Genomic DNA, 18456 nt, shown 5'->3' on the forward strand with positions numbered 1-18456 from the left:
TTCCTGAAGTGCCTTTGATTTCATAAGACATTATGCACTCTTTCTGGGGCTAGCTGGACTCAAACATGCTGCTGAAGAGAGTAGTACAGCCAATACAATCATCTCAGACAATCTGTTTCTTAGAGATGTTGATTGAGAGATCAATTTTGGCCAAGTCAATGGGATAAACTCCACAAATCTTCAATATATTGCTGTAGATCCTTTATCATTCACCTGAAGGGTATATAGAAGCTTTGGTTTAATATCTCATCTAAAAGGCGGCAGTTCCATTGATTCCATCTTGCAGCCTGGATCTGGTATTTATTTACTGGAGAAGGACTTGAATCTTCTGAACATTAGGCAAAAGTGAGCCACAGCTGATATTCTTGAGCATAAGTGATGATGGTATTGATCGTATCCAGCATGATCTTACACAGCATGAGAATTAAATCAGTAGTGTTAGTATGATGTTCATTTATCATTAAATTGTTGGATCACAACTTTAAACTTAGGTTCAATGAACGGAGCCATGTGACCTGTTCTGTAGTCTGCAGTTTGTCTGTAGTATTCAGATCTTTCAGAGAAACATATCCCATTCTGCTACTGATCAGCTAACCTATGCTACATTGCGGCAGAGTCTCAAATTGGCTGAGGCAATGTTTTATTTTCAAGTGTATTCAATACTTCCAATTTACCAGTCTTCATATTTGTTCCAAAAGCTTTACTTTTCATAGGAACACACAGTGCAGTAAAGGTCCTTTCACCCCTCAAGTCCACATCGTCAAAGCTACACTAAATCTACACCAGGCCCACTTATAGCACTGGGCTCATAGTCTTGAAGGTTATGACATTTCAAGTGCTCATCCAAGTATTTTTAAAGATTGTGAGGTTTCCCACCTGAACTACCCAGCCTGTATGTTCCATTTTGATGCTAGGATACAGAGCTGCCAATTGACCTTGCTCATTGTGCCTTAGCAACTGTTTCCTGAGCGCAGCAGGCAATCCCATGGCTCAGTTAATAGAACTGTCTCCCACTTAAGAGATTTAAGCAGAGAATTTAGGCTGAAACTCCAGTGCAATAGAAAAAAAGTCTACTTTGGCCAATTTAAACAATTTTAAGATATTCAAACAGAGACTTCTCCCTGAATTCACTTTGCTTTGTCATCCTGATAAGGTCAACAGTTGTTGACAGATTTACTGTAACTTGGGTTGAAATAAAAACCATTAAACTGCTCAGTGTCTACAAGGCAGAAATGTGATATGAGTTGTGCTGGCATTCTTTTTTTGCAGTACAGTATACTACTGTTTTTAAATCGGGGTAAAATGTTAGCTGATGCTCCTTGTAGAGACTGAACAAATATAATTCCTCAATAATTCACCCTAGTTCAAAATCCCTGGACTTTTTTTGTTGGAGACCCAATGGAAGACAAACCCTGGTAAAATGGTGTACCAGGAGCTACTTTGATAATGGCAGTAGGAGGTGGAAGGTGGACTGCCTGCCCACAAAAGAGCTACTTAAGTGACCAATAAAGGACTTGTTCCAGTCTCTGTGTGGATTTTGGCTGAATTGCCAGCTGGGCAGTGTTCTGTGGACACATTTGGTCCACAAAGGGGTTTTCCACCATCATGCCCACAACCCCCATCCCTAACAGACATTTCCTGCCCTCAAAATAGAGTTCATATGTTTTGTTTTGATTATATGAATCTCATACTCATTGTGCTTGATTGGTTAAGACTGAGTGTGAACAAACTTTCAAAAAGAACTGAGCATAGAGTAGACATTTTAAAGCAGTGTGAATAAAACATGTCACACACCTATGGACTGGTGTCATCTCTGAATTGCTTTATAATATAAAGTAGTCAGCACAGTGACCCCCACAACGTCTCATCTCTGAACTGGTTGCACCAAAGGCGCAGGACTGACCATGGCCCACTCCTTGAAATATGGTGATACGCAGCCCTGAACTTGGCAACTCCAAGTGACTGATTTATCATGTCCAAGCCCTTTCAGTGAGATTGGATCGTGTCCTAGACAGACTGTTGTGACACCCATGGACTGACAACAATCTTCATTGATTTAATCAAAGACTACTTCCCACAGACTTTGAGACATGACTTTTTGGCTGCTGGCACATGTCTGAAAGTGTGATAGTGACATAGCATTATATCATACAACAGCATATTTTGTTTTATCTTATTTCAGATTTCTCATATCTACAGTGTTTCACCTTTGCATTAGACTTAATGTAAGTTGGGTTGTGTGTGTTAGCTACGGAGTAGGACAGAGACTGAGACTGCAATTCTATATAGGAAATCAATTCATATAGTTCTGCATCTGAAACTGACAGTTTTGATTGTAAATACAGTGCTGATAATTCCAGAATATAAAGTGCAGTTGAGCTAACATTCATTACTATAAATTGACTCAGACACAAATAACAAACTCCTTATCTCCATCAGCTTTCTCTTCCTCGAAAAATCCACAGCAAGCTTTCAAAACTCATGTCCAGAAGTCACTTAATCATTTGTGTCACTTAATCACATGAATTAATTACCCTGTGATTCAAGAATTTTCAATCTTGGTCATGGCCTTTACCTATGAACATTAACTCTTCACTGCAGGTTTTAAATAGTAATATATACAATAGGATGTTTCATTTTGTAGTTGTTTATGTTCCTGTATAGCGATTTTATTATTTGCATGGAAAACAAAACAAAAATATTAAAGGATCTCCATTCAACTTTAAACAGGTTTGAAATAACTAACAAATGAACAACAGGGAAAATGAGACTTTCTTTTGCCAAGGAAGTTATTGAAATCAAGAGTCTATTGTTTGAAAGGGCGATGAAAACAGATTCAAAAGAAACTTTCAAAAGAGGATTTAATATATACTCGAAAGTGAAACATAGGCCAACAGGAAAGAAGGGCATCAAGGATATTGATCATGTAACTTATATAAAGAGGTTGTATCGGCAAGGTGAACAGAATAGCCTTATTCTGTTCTGCATGATTCTATACCCTTTAACTTCTACCCCACATCATTCCGATTTACAATTTTGGGCTGAAGTAGGCAGGTAGTCCACGGCCAAGGATCATTGAGTTGACAATTGTTTTTTAAAAGTCAGCGAGAGATCTATATAACACCAAAGTTGCATGTTGAAAATATCAGACCATTTTGTGGAAAACAGCATCATACCATCAATACTACTTAGACTTTGCTGACAATCAAAGGATTAAATAATAATTTGTTGCACTGATACAACCTTTAAATACATAAGTATGCTCCTTTAGTGATATCAAAGCTGATTTTAACATGTATACACATTATCAATGTAACTTTATTAATAATCGTTTTAAAGGCAGCAACATTACCTTTAGCCACATCTGCCAAATATTGATACCAAGATCTAAAAAAACAACCAAATAGAATATATGGACTGGGGTCTTATGGTTGCCTATCTATTAAAGTTGTTATTTCAACTAACTAGCTTCTCTCGTTTAATTTCATGCATAAATTTAATTTATATGCCAGAGTTTTAATCTGTTTACCCCACCCCCTGCAGTTAATTACTTTAATTAATCTTTTTTTTCTCTGTGTGGCTATAAAATTATACATGAAAAGTCATAAGTCCAGTAATAAATAAACCTTATTAGCTTACCCTTTTCCATTCTGTTTGATAGATTTGATACTGTAACATGTCAGCTTGGTCACATTATGTTTTTGTTTTTGACTGTAAACTCCTGAAGCCAATGGGCCGGCATTTTCTATTGGCTTCAATAAACTTTCTGTCTCTGCCAGGCTAGATCATGCAGAACAAAATTAGGTTGAAAGACATTAGCCATTCTATAGTACATTGAGTGCATTAATAAATTTTAGGGCATGCTCTTATAGATTCAAGGTACAGATGCCTACAACGCACCCAAGTGGTTGCTTTTTATTTGTGTGCTCAGCAGTGAACATCAGTGAGATATTTGACCATAAGAGGCCAACATTCAAACATATTGCATAAGTACAATAGATGAAACCTTTGCTTTTTTAGCAACCCTTCACACAACGCAAGTTCCCAAACAATTTTTCCAGCAAAACTGCAATTTAATCTCCAGTGACTGGTGAGTGTTCAATTAATTAGGTACAAGTCAGTGGTTTTTAACTATTTATCACATTAAACGGGAGTGAGGGAGAGGGGGAATAGGTAAAACCAGTACATAGGAGATACTGTATTGCCCAAATTTTAGTTTAATAAGTTATTTTTTCCCTCCTATTGGTTTTCTTACCACCTTTCTAGCAGCTATGTCCTTTGGGACTTAGCCAACTCAGTAAGTAGTGGTGTAACCAATCCACTTTTCATGATGGACAATGAAGTTCCCATCATGAGTACATTCTGTGTCCTTGTCAACCTCAGTGTTTCTTTCAATTTGTGTTCTGCTAATAGTGTAGAGTGAGAGGGGATTAATCAGTGAGAGATTTTCTTGTCTATGTTTGATTTGATGTGATGGGTTTTGAAGTCAATGTCAATGATTTCAATGGCAACTTCCTCCCAGCTTCCTCTCCTACCTACCTTTTGGTAGACATATCTAGAAATTGGACATGACAATTCACTAAAGGCATTAGCGAACTGGATGAGCCTTTATGATAATCAATGCATGGTCGCCATCACTAAGCTTGGCTTTTAATTCCAGATTTATGTACTGAATTTAAATTCCACCACAATATAATTTGAACTCAGAGCATTAACTTGAGCTCTGGGTAACTAGTCCAGTGACTTGTAGCTATATCAATACCTCTTCTGTACCCTTTCTGAATGTGTGGAAGATCCACAAGTAGGATAAAGGGTTCAAAACCAATGATCATTACAGAGTCATGGTTACATCGCTTTCCCTCATACTCCCATTTTTGTCCGAGGTCTACTGCAGTGTTTCAGTGAAGCCGAACACAAGTTGGAAGAACTGTCATCATTTTCTAATTAGGCAGCTGTAGTAATTGGGATGAGGGCCAGATAGATCTCATTGAGTATGAGATCCCCTCATTGAGGCTGTTAAACTGTGCCAATCAGGGAGCCCAGGCTGACAGATATAAACAGAAGATTTAGAAAATCTCCTCACTCTTGGGACAGGCTTTAGCTAACTATGTACTATGATCATGTAATTAAAGGGTGACTTTGTGATAGGATACTGGCCTGTATGCAGTTATTTCAGATTTCTGTATTCAACACTGAGTTCATCAGCTTCCAACCATGAACTCTGGTCCTCCATCTTAATATTAGTTTCTCCCCAGTGCCTGTATCTGTTTTTGGTGTCAGTCAGTGCAAAACTTTATTCTGCTATTAACACCTACTCTGTATCAAGACTTTATCTCTCCACCAAACCATTACAACGTCTCTTTTTCAATGACACATCTGCTTTCTAATCATTCTCACTCTCTAATCTCCCCAACCTTTCATTTTGTTCCATTTACTGGTTCCCTGCTTTTTAAACAGCAGACATTGAGTTACTGTGTCCCTTCAGTTCCAAAAAGAGTCAATGTTGTGATCGTAATTTTTCCATAAGTTTTAAGATAATTATGAAAGAGGATCACACTGGTTCTTGGGTAAAAGTTCTAAAATTAGGGGAAGGCTAATTACAATATTATTAGGCAAGATCTGGAAAAAATTGGATTGGAGCAGCTGTTTGAAGGTAAATCTACACCTGACATGTGGGAGTCTTTTAAAAGCTTTAACCAGACTTCAGATCCTGTATGTGAGAATGAACAATAGGGATGACAAGATTTGGGAACCTTGGATGATGAGAGATGTTGTAAGTTTAGTTAAAAAGAAAAAGGGAACAGATGTAAGGTTTAGGAAATAGAAGTTAAACAGGATTCCTGAGGAATACAAAGGAAACAGAAAAGACATGGATGATGGTAAGTTTAGGGAAGGGTTTGTTGATAGTCAAAGGCTTGGCGATTTATGAAAGAGGTAGTATTGAGTGTCTTGAAAAACATTAAAGCAGATAAATCCCAGGGCCCAATGGATCTATCCCAGGATTCAGAAGGAGACAAGAGGGGAAATTGTTGAGGCCTTGATAGAGATCGTTGTATCCTCTTAGCTGCAGGCTAGGTTTCAGAAGATTGGAGAATAGCCATTGATGTTTTTTTGTTCAAAAAAGTCAACAGGGATAATCCAGGAAATTACAGGCCACTGAGCCTTACATCAGTGGTAGGGAAGTTATTGGAGAAGATTCTTATGGGCAGTATTTATTTGCATTTGGACAAGAATGGACTTGTTGGGGTAGTCAATGTGGCTTTATGCAGAGGAAGTCTTCTATTATAATGAGAGGTTGGATAAACTTGCATTGTTTTCACTAGACTGATGGAGTCTGACGGAATGACTGTAGAGAATTATGTAAAATTATGAAGGGCATGGATAGGGTCAATAGTCAGGATCTCTTTTCCAGGGTGGAAATTATAATACCGGGGGGGGGGCATAGGTTTAAGGTGAGAAGGGGGAAATTTTAAAGGAGATGTGTGTGGGAAATCCTTTAAACTGAAGGAAGTTGGTGCCTGAAATGTGCTGCAAGGGGAGGTGGAAGAAGCAGATATGATTGCAACATTTAAGAGGCATTTAGACAGACACAGGCAGAGAAAAGAGGACCATGGACCATGTATAGCCAAATGAGATTGGTTTAGATTAGCATCGTGGTTGGGACAGATATGGTTGGCTAAAGGGCCTGTTTCTGTGCTGTACTGTTCTATGATCTATTGGAATTGAAATTGCAGCGTTAACTCTAACTCTGCACAGATGCTTTCAGACCTGCTGAGTTACTCGAGCATTTCCTGTTTCTATTTCAGATCTGCATTGTTTTGCTTTCATTTTAATATTTAACTAATTGGCTCGTTTCTCCAGGAATGACAATTATGAAGATGTTTCGCACCCCTCCCCCATCCGCCCGTCTTATGGGAATTCTGTTTATTCTTTCATCTTGTTCATCTTCATTGTTTTCAGATTTTTTCTTGGTGTTTGATATGATGTTTACCAAAACTCACTTTCACAGTCACATCTCCTTCCTCAATAACTGTCTCCAGACTCAACTTACCTCATGTGGATTCCAAAAGAAGTTCCATCCTTCATGTTTCAAATCCACTCAGGATTGAAGATATTTTCAGACATTCAACATTCCTCGGCATGCTGTTCTTGTTGCATCCTGAGATCCACACTCAGTACCATACATTGCTGTGTGTACGTACTCAACTTCTCTTTTCATCAGCACTGACTCACATTACATCAAAGCTGTGGTAGGTTCTAGTTCCATTTCATTTTTTGTCTCATTCAATATTTTGACAAGATGCATTTTCTCTTTCCAAGTAGAATTGCAAGCTGTAACAACTTAAGGGTACCATCCTTGAAGAGAAAAACAGAGCTAACATTTCAAATCAATGTGCTTTCCACAAAACTAGAAGAAGTTAAATGTTAACACTTATTAAGCAAGAAGAGAGGACAGATAAATTGATTGTTGAGGGATTGGTATGATGGAGAAAGGTCAGTGATAAGATGATAGGAGTAAAGGTTAACTAACAAAACGACAGTGCAAGGCAAAAGGGAACAGCAATGAGACAAATAAAGAAACAAAATAAGAGATCTAAACAGTATCAACAGAATCATTACCAGCATCTCCTGTCCAAAAAATGGGAAGTCAATGTTGAGTCTGAAGCTTATCAAGTGTTATGTTAAATCTGTAACATTTTTCCAGGTCACGGTAACTGGGTTGTTCTGTCACCTCATGTATATTTCCATTTCCAGTTCTGATGTCTGCACAATTCAATTATGAAGTATTATTTCCATGCAGTGGATTATCAGAATTACTGTTTTTATTTCCCTATCCCTCTGCATAAGATGATGGTTTTGCTGTGTCATTTATTACCATTCTTCAATGTCCCTCAAGTCAAAGTAGAACAAAGAAGTAAGGCAGAAACATGAGAACCTTTTCTTCGGTTTTGGGTCCAAAGCCTCCTTTGAGTACATTGCTCAAGATCTGAGTTATTCTACTGGGTCCATCTTGGTCTCCAGTCAAGAAAGATGGTTCTGTTTACTCATCTGTGCAATTAGGTACATTTTCATGTTAATAACGGTTTGATACCGTTTTACTGATAATTAAAAAGGTGAGGCCCTAAGCAAGGAAAAAAATGCAATTGAGTACCCCCTTTCATCTCTCTGGAAAATCTCCAGGCTCTTCACAACCAATAAAGTACTTTTAAAGTACAGTCTCTATTCTAAACATTGGAAACATTGCAGTTAATTATAGCTCAGCAAGATCCCACAAACAGCGATTGAATCAGTGACAAAATCGTCTGTTTTTGTAATGTTAGTTACAAGTGTTGACCAGAACACTGGTGAGCACTCCTATAACCTTCATTGAAATAGTGCCATGGGATATTTCACATCCACTTGAGAGGGCAGACACGGTCTCAGTTTAATGCTTCATCATAAAGACGGCACTTCAGCATGAGTCTGGATTTGGTGCTGGAGTGGAATTTGAGCCTAGGATATTTCTTACACTGCAGTCATGGAGGGCTCTGTATAAATGCAAACCATTTTTTAAAAGAAATAAATGTGAGTACCACAGTTTATTCCTGGAATGAATGTACATTATGGCAACTCACCGCAGGAAAGAAGAGCTGCCAGCCTGAAGCAGGAAAGAAATGCGTGGAAGGGTCTGTGAGAAATGACAGCAACACAGTGAGTGACAATAAAAAACAGGGGGCATTGCAAGTCCCAAGGTGAATCACTGCAGGAAACAGTCAAACTCAATGTGAGCCATGTGACTCCTGCCTGTTGTATGCTCAAGCACCCCCAGGAATCACAGCAAGAAATGAGAGCTTTTCTCAAAATTACCCAAGAACCAAGTGTCCTGATTAATTAGTTAATCCCTGTAAATATCAAAACTGTCAGAATGAGTCTTTGTGAGAGAAAAGCATACCATTCTGTATTCCTTGATATGAAACCAGTAGAAAGCAGTAACAAATCTTTCACAAATGTATCCTCCTTTCTAGTGATATTCTGAAGAAAGAAATGACAAACCTTGTATCTGGTGAGCATATGGTATTCTTGAGAATGTGCCTCTTATAAACAGTAGGGACTGTGTACCAGTGGAATCTTTCCACCGGAGAGACAAAGGAGCTTTGGCACAAGATTACAAAAGCACATCCAGGCACCAAAGTACCAGCTAAAATTACATGCCCACGTCTCTGAAGTGGGAGTGTGAACTCTCAACCTTCCAAGTCAGAGACATGAGTGTTACCAACTGAGCCAAAGCTGTCATTACACTGAGGTGAAGCCAATTTCATTGTTGAATCGTGATTCTACTTCATTGCACGTATTGTGACAGGTAAATTGTTTGCATTGTCACTGCTCCTACTCGCCGCACTATATGATTTGAATTTGTACCTTAGAGCTGAATTTTATGTTATTTCAGCTATGTCTGATTTGTGTCAAGCTTTTTGAAGGCTAAACAAGTTCTCCTGTTCCATTTTACTAAACTCACCTCATTAATCACCTATCCCATATTTCTGGCATCCCTCACATCCAATTTCTAACTCACACCATTCCCAGAACAACTCATCACTCATGGGATGCCCTGGAATACATTGGCATCCCTTGTGCCTGTGCCATCTTTGAAAGCCCATGGTGTACCAGGAGAAGAACCATCCATATGAAGCTGCCTTGAACAGTTGCTGACATTTGTCATGATCAGGACAGAGGGTGGAAAATTCACACTCCATTTTACAGGCAAACTCCTAGAGGTTCTGCTGGATGGAGTGGTGCCAACATGGGACTTCATCCTCCCCTAGTACCAGCAGTAGTCTTAGCGTCAGACCAAGCCAGCTTAGTTTCACGTGGTATCCAGAGTAAAACCTCTTTGCTGTCTGCAGGAATGCCTGTCACTGTATCAAGAAGATCAATGCCCACCTCCAGTTTGCCAGAGGATGTTCCACCATCTTATCTCCAATGCTTGACATTCTTTCTATCTCTGCTAAGTTTCTCCATCCATCCAAGACATATGCTCTATCGCTCTCGCTATTGCCTGCAGCATCCTCCTCACTCACTGTCACCCATGCCAAATGCTGACACCACCAAGCCTGCATGCCCTCTGTGCTGCGTACTCTTTCAATTGTGAACAAAAGACATTAATACCTTTCTCAGTACCTGCCTATGGAACCGGATCATCCCTAATGGACTCCAATCTACATTCAAACTCCACACTGTGTTATCTATGACTCCAGTATCGGCAGTTCTTACTATCTCTGATTAATATTTTCAGTGTCTCAGCCTACTTTCAGTTTGTACCAAATCTCATGTGACAGAGATCATTATGAATACTTTTCTAAAGAGTCATGCAAATAGTTATAATGTCAGTCAAGAATGGGCATGAGCAATTGTAGAATGTTGTTTGAATAAATAACTGTTTTATTCTGAGATTAATTGAATAAACTAATGTCTGGGAAGGCTCCATTATCAGCATCTGGTCTTCACATACCCAACAAGCTACAAGTGACCACCTTGCTTGAGCAAGTTAAATAAAGTACTGTTTGAAATCAAAGAGGATGTATGAAACAAAGAAACAAAGAAACCTTCAGCACAGGAACAGGCCCTTCGGCCCTCCAAGCCTGCGCCGATCAAGATCCATTGTCTAACCTGTCATCTATTTTCTAACGGTCTGTGTCCATTTGCTCACTGCCCATCCATGTACCTGTCCAAATATATCTTAAAATATGCTAACATGTCTGCGTCTACCACCTCCGCTGGCAACGCATTCCAGGCACCCACCACCCTCTGTGTAAAGAACTTTCCACGCATATCTCCCTTAAACTTTCCTCCTCTCACTTTGAACTCATGACCCCTAGTAATTGAGTCCCCCACTCTGGGAAAAAGCTTTTTGCTATCCACCCTGTCTATACCCCTCATGATTTTGTAGACCTCAATCAGGTCCCCTCTCAATCTCCGTCTTTCTAATGAAAATAATACTAATCTATTCTACCTCTCTTCATAGCTAGCACCCTCCGTACCAGGCAACATCCTGGTGAACCTCCTCTGCACCCTCTCCAAAGCATCCACATCCTTTTTGTAATGTGGTGACCAGAACAGTACACAGTACTCCAAATGTGGCCGAACCAAAGTCCTATACAACTGCAACATGACCTGCCAACTCTTGTACTCAATACCCCGCCCAATGAAGGAAAGCATGCCATATGCCTTCTTGACCACCCTATTGACCTGCGTTGTCACCTTCAGGGAACAATGGACCTGAACACCCAGATCTCTCTGTTCATCAATTTTCCCAAGGACTTTTCCATTTACTGTATAGTTTGCCCTTGAATTTGATCTTCCAAAATGCATCACCTCGCATTTGCCCGGATTGAACTCCATCTGTCATTTATCTGCCCAACTCTCCAGTCTATCTATATTCTGCTGTAATTTCTGACAGTCCCCTTCACTACCAGCTACCCCACCAATCTTAGTGTCATCTGCAAACTTGCTGATCAGACTACCTACACCTTCCTCCAAATCATTTACATATATCACAAACAACAGTGGTCCCAGCACAGATCCCTGTGGAACACCACTGGTTACAGGTCTCCAATTTGAGAAACCCTCTTCTACTACTACCCTCTGTCTCCTATTGCCCAGCCAGTTTTTTATCCATCTAGCTAGCACACCCTGGAACCCATGTGACTTCACTTTCTCCATCAACCTGCCATGGGGAACCTTATCAAACGCCTTACTGAAGTCCATGTACATGACATCTACAGCCTTTCCCTCATCAATCAACTTTGTCATGTCCTCAAAGAATTCTATTCAGTTGGTAAGACGTGACCTTCCCTGTACAAAACCATGTTGCCTATCACTGATAAGCCCATTTTCTTCCAAATGGGAATAGATCCTATCCCTCAGTATCTTCTCCAGTAGCTTCCCTACCACTGACGTCAGACTCATCGGTTGATAATTACCTGGATTATCCTTGCTGCCCTTTTTAAACAAGGGGACAACATTAGCAAGTCTCCAGTCCTCTGGGACCTCACCCGTGTCTGAGGACACTGCAAAGATATCTGTTAGGGCCCCAGCTATTTCCTCTCTCACTTCCCTCAGTAACCTGGGATAGATCCCATCCGGACCTGGGGTCTTGTCCACCTTAATGTCTTTTAGGATACCTAACACTTCCTCCTTCATTATGTCAACTTGACCTAGACTAAGCAAACATCTATCCCTAACCTCAACATCTGTCATGTCCCTCGCCGTGGTGAATACCAATGCAAAGTACTCATTAAGAATGTCACCCATTTTCTCTGACTCAGCGCATAACTTTCCTATGCATTCATGTCAACCTTTCTTGGGAGAATTGATAATCTATTGACTAAAACACAGCAGGCATTTGGGAGTGTTCCAGGATTTGGGAGTTATGGAAGCTGCCAGGATAGTGGGCATATACCTTAAGGATTGGTATCAGTGAGCAACGATCTCTTGCATTTAGTGGAATGGACTCATTTCCTGCTGATGAATTCTGCAATGTTACAATATAGCCCTCTCAGTGCAATGTGCGTACAGTTATTAGCACTCTACACCTGGGGAATGATTCTGAATTTCACACGGTGATATAACGGTTAGCACTGCTGCCTCGCAGTGCCAGGGACCAGGTTTCATTTCCATCCTTGGGTGCCTGTCTGTGTGGAGTTTGTATATTCTATGCTGCATGGATCTTCTCTGGGTGCTCCAGTTTTCTCCCACAGTCCAAAGATGTTTAGATAGCAGGTTAGATGGGTGAGCCATGCTAAAAGTTGCCCTGTAGCATCCAGGGATGTTCAGGTTAGATGGGTTAGCCATCATAAACACCCCATGCAGGGCTATGGGGCTGGGCCTGGGTGAGATCCTCTTTGGATGGTTGGTGCAGACTTGATAGGCCTGATCTTCTCTTTCTGCACTATACGGGTTTTATGAATCCTTCTGCCCTGGGGTGCAGCACTGACCTTGTCATAGGGAAACAAAATGAAATGGGTTGTTCGTGCATGGAAGGCATTGGTCACTGTTCTGCTACCTTTGTGAGTCTACGACAGGGATATCCCACACAGGTCACCCGCTGCTCCCTGGAAATGGCCAGTTGCAAAGATGTTCAAAACTCAACCCAGGAATGGAGGGAGAAAAATCTCAGGTCATTCTGTAGATGCAATGCATTCTGATGGACCCTGTCACTGCACTTCTCCCTGAGGTGCCCTTTGTCCTCCAGAGCAGCCAGCTACTGCTCCTGGGCTATGCAGGTTGACCTGGCCATTCTGCATCACTTTCACCTTACTCGGAATGCAGGCACAATAACCAACATCCCACCAGCAGCTGAGTGCATGAGCCTTGTTGGTAATGACATAAGGAATAAATCAGGCTCTTAGCTTTGAGAACATTCATGGTGGTATGACCTGTAGGTAGAGGCTGAATACATTCCTTCATTCAGAGAGATATGCAGCAGCTCGATAATGAGAGCCATGACTCTGTCATTCATTAGCTTCAGCCTCAGCATATGCAGCAACTTGGTGACAGTACTGGGCCAGCTAAATGACTAATATACCATCAAGAAGGAAGCATCTGCTGTGCTCTGGTTCCTTTCGAACTAGAACCACATTGACCATGAAATATATCACTGAATTCAGTAGAATCCATTGTGATGCTTAGAGGGCAGATGATGAAGTGATTGGCTCTGCTTCCTACAGCACCCTTGCAGGTGCCACAAGTTATACTTCACTACGGGTAACCATTCACCTTTTTCTAAGTGAATGCCACTAACTTCTGCATCATTGGGGTTCAATTTGCATAATGACATTGTGCACATAGATTTTGATATTCTCCCTAAACTTATTCACTCTGCATGCATTGCAAATAGAGAACAAAATGTTTGGAAATTACATGTAGCTGCAGTTTGCAAGAGTATGCTTCATATATTTGGTCTGTGTGCAATATTAATGGTGCCAGCATCTCCTGACTGACCTCCCAATCCCTCCTTGACCAGACTAGGGACCAGCCCCTGCCTTGTTTCAGATGTAGCATTCGGTTGAAAGGATATGTCATGTTTTTGTCATTCAGGCAGCTGGTACATTGTCAATGTCAGATTTGTGTCTTGGTGTGCCATCCAACAAGATGTTCCCTCTTGAGACAAACCCCTATTAACAAGTATGACAAGCAGCCTATCTGTGTGTCTTCTCAAAATAGCAGATCAATATGGCAGCTCTGATAGTATTTAGGCTCTGCCTGAAACACCAAAGCATTAACAGGTATTGCATGCCGGGCAAGACACGGATGCTGCGAGCGTGCAGGTAGGTGTTAAGTGAATGATCGCAAAGAGAACAAGCAAGCAGCTGTGAGACACAGCCTGATCCAGTATGTAAGCTGGTTGCCTGACCCTGTGTATAAAGTTTTCTTACAGGGCCCTTTCAATGCAAGTTGACAATGAGCCCTAACATGCAGGTGCCACAGAGTCCAGAAGTGCATGTCCATGAGGATCTTGAGAGATTGGCATTTTTTGGATGCTAGTGTGTGTACAAGAGATGCATGCAGCTGGAGCCCATGGATTGTGGCCTGAAATGCTATGGCATAATGACCGACATGGATGCTGATGCAGCCAGTGACAAGCTGATGTTACTAAGTATGCACTCTGATTTTGATGAGAGAATTCTGGGATTTTAGTTGCTCATAGTAAGTGATAGGATAAGAAGCAGCACATGATGGGGTGAGATGCACAGTTAATTTGTTGTTAACATACAGTAATCTCCATTAATAGGAAACTCACTGCTGTTTAATGAGAATCTCACCTTGATACTTGAACCTTAGTTAAAAGGTGAATTGCTCCTGATGCTGAGATAGACCTTATTGAACTTCTCAAGCAATTCTGCTACATTTCTCATCATAGACCACATCATTCTGACTGTTGTAATATTCTGCCTTTATGTCACCTTCATCACTTTCATTTCCACCCAATTTTATGTCACTGCAAACTTCATGGTAGTACATTCATTATTCCAAGTCTTTAATATATACTGTTAATGATTGTGGCCTCAACATTGATCACCATGGCTCTTCATGAAGTATATGTTGGGACTCTGAAAGTGACCCCTTTTCTCAATTCTCTGTCTTCCATTAGTAAGCCAATCCTCTATTCTTGCTAATATACTATCCCAATTTATTAACTTACTGTATCTTAGTAAGGAGCATTATGTGCAATGGTTTTCACGTTTATCTATCCTGATTAGACTATAAGACCATAAGACATAGGAGTGGAAGTAAGGCCATTCGGCCAATCGAGTCCACTCCACCATTTAAATCATGGCTGATGGGCATTTCAACTCCACTTCCCTGCACTCTCCCCGTAGCCCTTGATTCCTTGTGAGATCAAGAATTTATTGACCTCTGCCTTGAAGGCATCTAATGTCCCGGCCTCCATTGCGCTCCATGGCAATGAATTCCACAAGCCCACCACTCCGGGTGAAGAAATGTCTCCTCATTTCCGTTTTAAATTTAGCCCCTCTAATTCTAAGGCTGTGCCCACGAAGCAGAGCAGATCTGCTGAAGTTAAAGTCAATTGGGTCAGGTATTTGGGCAGGTTTGTGCTGTAAATGCCAAATTCACTGAAACTTTAAAATGTTTAACAGCTTTCAGGATAGAAGAGAGCTCCATCTCCTGTATCTGGTCAAAAACTGAATGCACATCCCAAACTTTTAAGCCCAAGTATTGCTGTTCAAACTAATTTGACAGCCATATTATTTCATTCCACTTTTGCAAAAATCACTTCACAAAACCTACCCGAAGGAACTTGGATAAGGAGACAAAGTGCTTCATGGTGAGATAGTCCTGAACAAAGAGACCATAACCTTAAAATTAGAGCTGGGCCATTCAGGGGTGATTCATAAAGCATTTCTCAAACAAAATATAGTAACAATTTATAATTTACTACCTGCATGATTCTACTGAGGCTGGGAGCTTATTGAAAGTTTCAAAATTGAAATTAATTGATTTTTGTTCAGTAATGATATTAAGGTGGATTAGTGATTTTTAATGATGGAGCAGGCTCACACATCTGAATAAGAAGATGGAGAGAAAAGAGGATAGGTGAAGAGGAGAGTATAGGTGGGGAGGTAGGGAGGGGATAGGTCAGTCCAGGGAAGATGGACAGGTCAAGGAGGTGGGATGAGGTTAGTAGGTAGGAAATGGAGGTGCGGCTTGACGTGGGAGGAAGGGATGGGTGAGAGGAAGAACAGGTTAGGGAGGCAGAGACAGGCTGGGCTGGTTTTGGGATGCAGTGGGGGGAGGGGATGAGCTGGGCTGGTTGTGTGATGCAGTGGGGGCAGGGGACGAACTGGGCTGGTTTTGGGATGCGGTGGGGGAAGGGGAGATTTTTAAGCTGGTGAAGTCCACATTGATACCATTGGGCTGCAGGGTGCCCAAGCGGAATATGAGTTGCTGTTCCTGCAACCTTTGGGTGGCATCCTTGTGGCACTGCAGGAGGCCCATGATGGACATGCCATCTGAAGAATGGGAGTGGGAGTTAAAATGGTTTGCGACTGGGAGGTGCAGTTGTTTATTGCGAACCAAGCGGAAGTGTTTTGCAAAGCGGTCCCCAAGCCTCCGCTTGGTTTCCCCAATGTAGAGGAAGCCACACCGAGTACAATGGATACAGTATACCACATTGGCAGATGTGCAGGTAAACCTCTGCTTAATATGGAAAGTCATCTTGGGGCCTGGGATGGGGGTGAGGGAGGAGGCGTGGGGGCAAGTGTAGCACTTCCTGCGGTTGCAGGGGAAGGTGCCGGGTGTGGTGGGGTTGTAGAGCAGTGTGGAGTGAACAAGGGAGTCACGGAGAGAGTGGTCTCTCTGGAAGGCAGACAAGGGTGGGGATGGAAAAATGTCTTGGGTGGTGGGGTCGGATTGTAGATGGCGGAGGTGTCGGTGGATGAGGCTCCCTAACCTGTTCTTCCTCTAACCCATCCCTTCCTACCACCTCAAGCCACACCTCCATTTCCTACCTACTAACCTCATCCCACCTCCTTGACCTGTCCGTCTTCCCTGGACGGACCTATCCCCTCCCTACCTCCCCACCTACACTCTCCTCTCCACCTATCTTCTTTTCTCTCCATCTTCCGTCCGCCTCCCCCTCTCTCCCTATTTATTCCAGAACCCTCTCCCCATCCCCCTCTCTGATGAAGGGTCTAGGCCCAAAACGTCAGCTTTTGTGCTCCTGAGATGCTGCTTGGCCTGCTGTGTTCATCCAGCTCCACACTTTGTTATCTTGGATTCTCCAACATCTGCAGTTCCCATTATCTCATGACAATTAAGTTGTTGGCTGTTAAGCTGTGCAAAATGTGATGACATAAAATATCATTTAATGAGCAGGATTTTTTAATTTTAATTTAAAACTTTTCATTGAGTGAGATTCATGGCAGCCCATCCACCATGGCTTGGAGACTCCTTTTCAATCCAAAATTCTCCTCTTTACATCATGATACAGCTGAGCTCATGGGCATAATTCTTAGGGAACCATTGACACAGAAGCTTGCCTCTGCAGGGTCCTCCCAGTGAATACATCTCTGAAACTATACACATGATATATGTAAATATGCACCAGCTGCACACCATTTCAGTTGCTGCAAACCTGACACACTGTGATGCTCAAGCCTCAACATACAGAACATGGCCCAGGGGCAGGGAAGCGTGCTTCCCACTTGACAGACAGGGACCAGGAGATATTGGTAGTCAGAGAGGTGGTAAGGAGAGCAGTCCTTTCCAATCACCGAGTGCAAGAGGTCACCCCTTAATACGCATAGCCTTGAACCCAAGTTATAGCCCTAGCCAGCACTTTGTTAGAAAATAGAACATAGAACAGTACAGCGCAGTACAGGTCCTTCGGCCCATGACGTCGTGCTGAACTTTTACCCTCAACCTAAGGTCTATCTAACTTCCACCCCTACCTTATACTATCATCCAAATGCCTATCTAATAGCCGCTTAAATGCCACTGATGAGGCCGACTCCACTGCCCTCTCTGGCAATGCATTCCATGCCCCTACCACTCTCTGAGCAAAGAACCTACCTCTGACATCTCCCCTCTATCTACCTCCACTCCCTTTAAAACTATGCCCCCTTGTAATGGCTACCTCTACCCTAGGAAAAAAGTCTCTGGCTGTCCACGCTATCTATACCTCTGATCATTTTGTACACCTCTATCAAGTCACATCTCATCCTTCGTTGTTCTAAAGAGAAAGCCCCAGATCTTTCAACCTTTCCTCGTGAGACCTTCCCTCCACTCCAGGCAACATCCTGGTTAATCTCCTCTGCATTTTTTCCAATGCTTCCATATCTTTCCTGTAATGAGGCGACCAGAACTGGACACAATAGTCCAGGTGTGACTGAACCAGTCTGTTGTACAGCTGGAGCATAACTTCATGGCTGTTGAACTCAATCCGTCTATTAATAA

The sequence above is a fragment of the Stegostoma tigrinum genome, chromosome 17, assembly GCF_030684315.1.
Source record: "Stegostoma tigrinum isolate sSteTig4 chromosome 17, sSteTig4.hap1, whole genome shotgun sequence".
Lineage (NCBI taxonomy): Eukaryota > Metazoa > Chordata > Chondrichthyes > Orectolobiformes > Stegostomatidae > Stegostoma > Stegostoma tigrinum.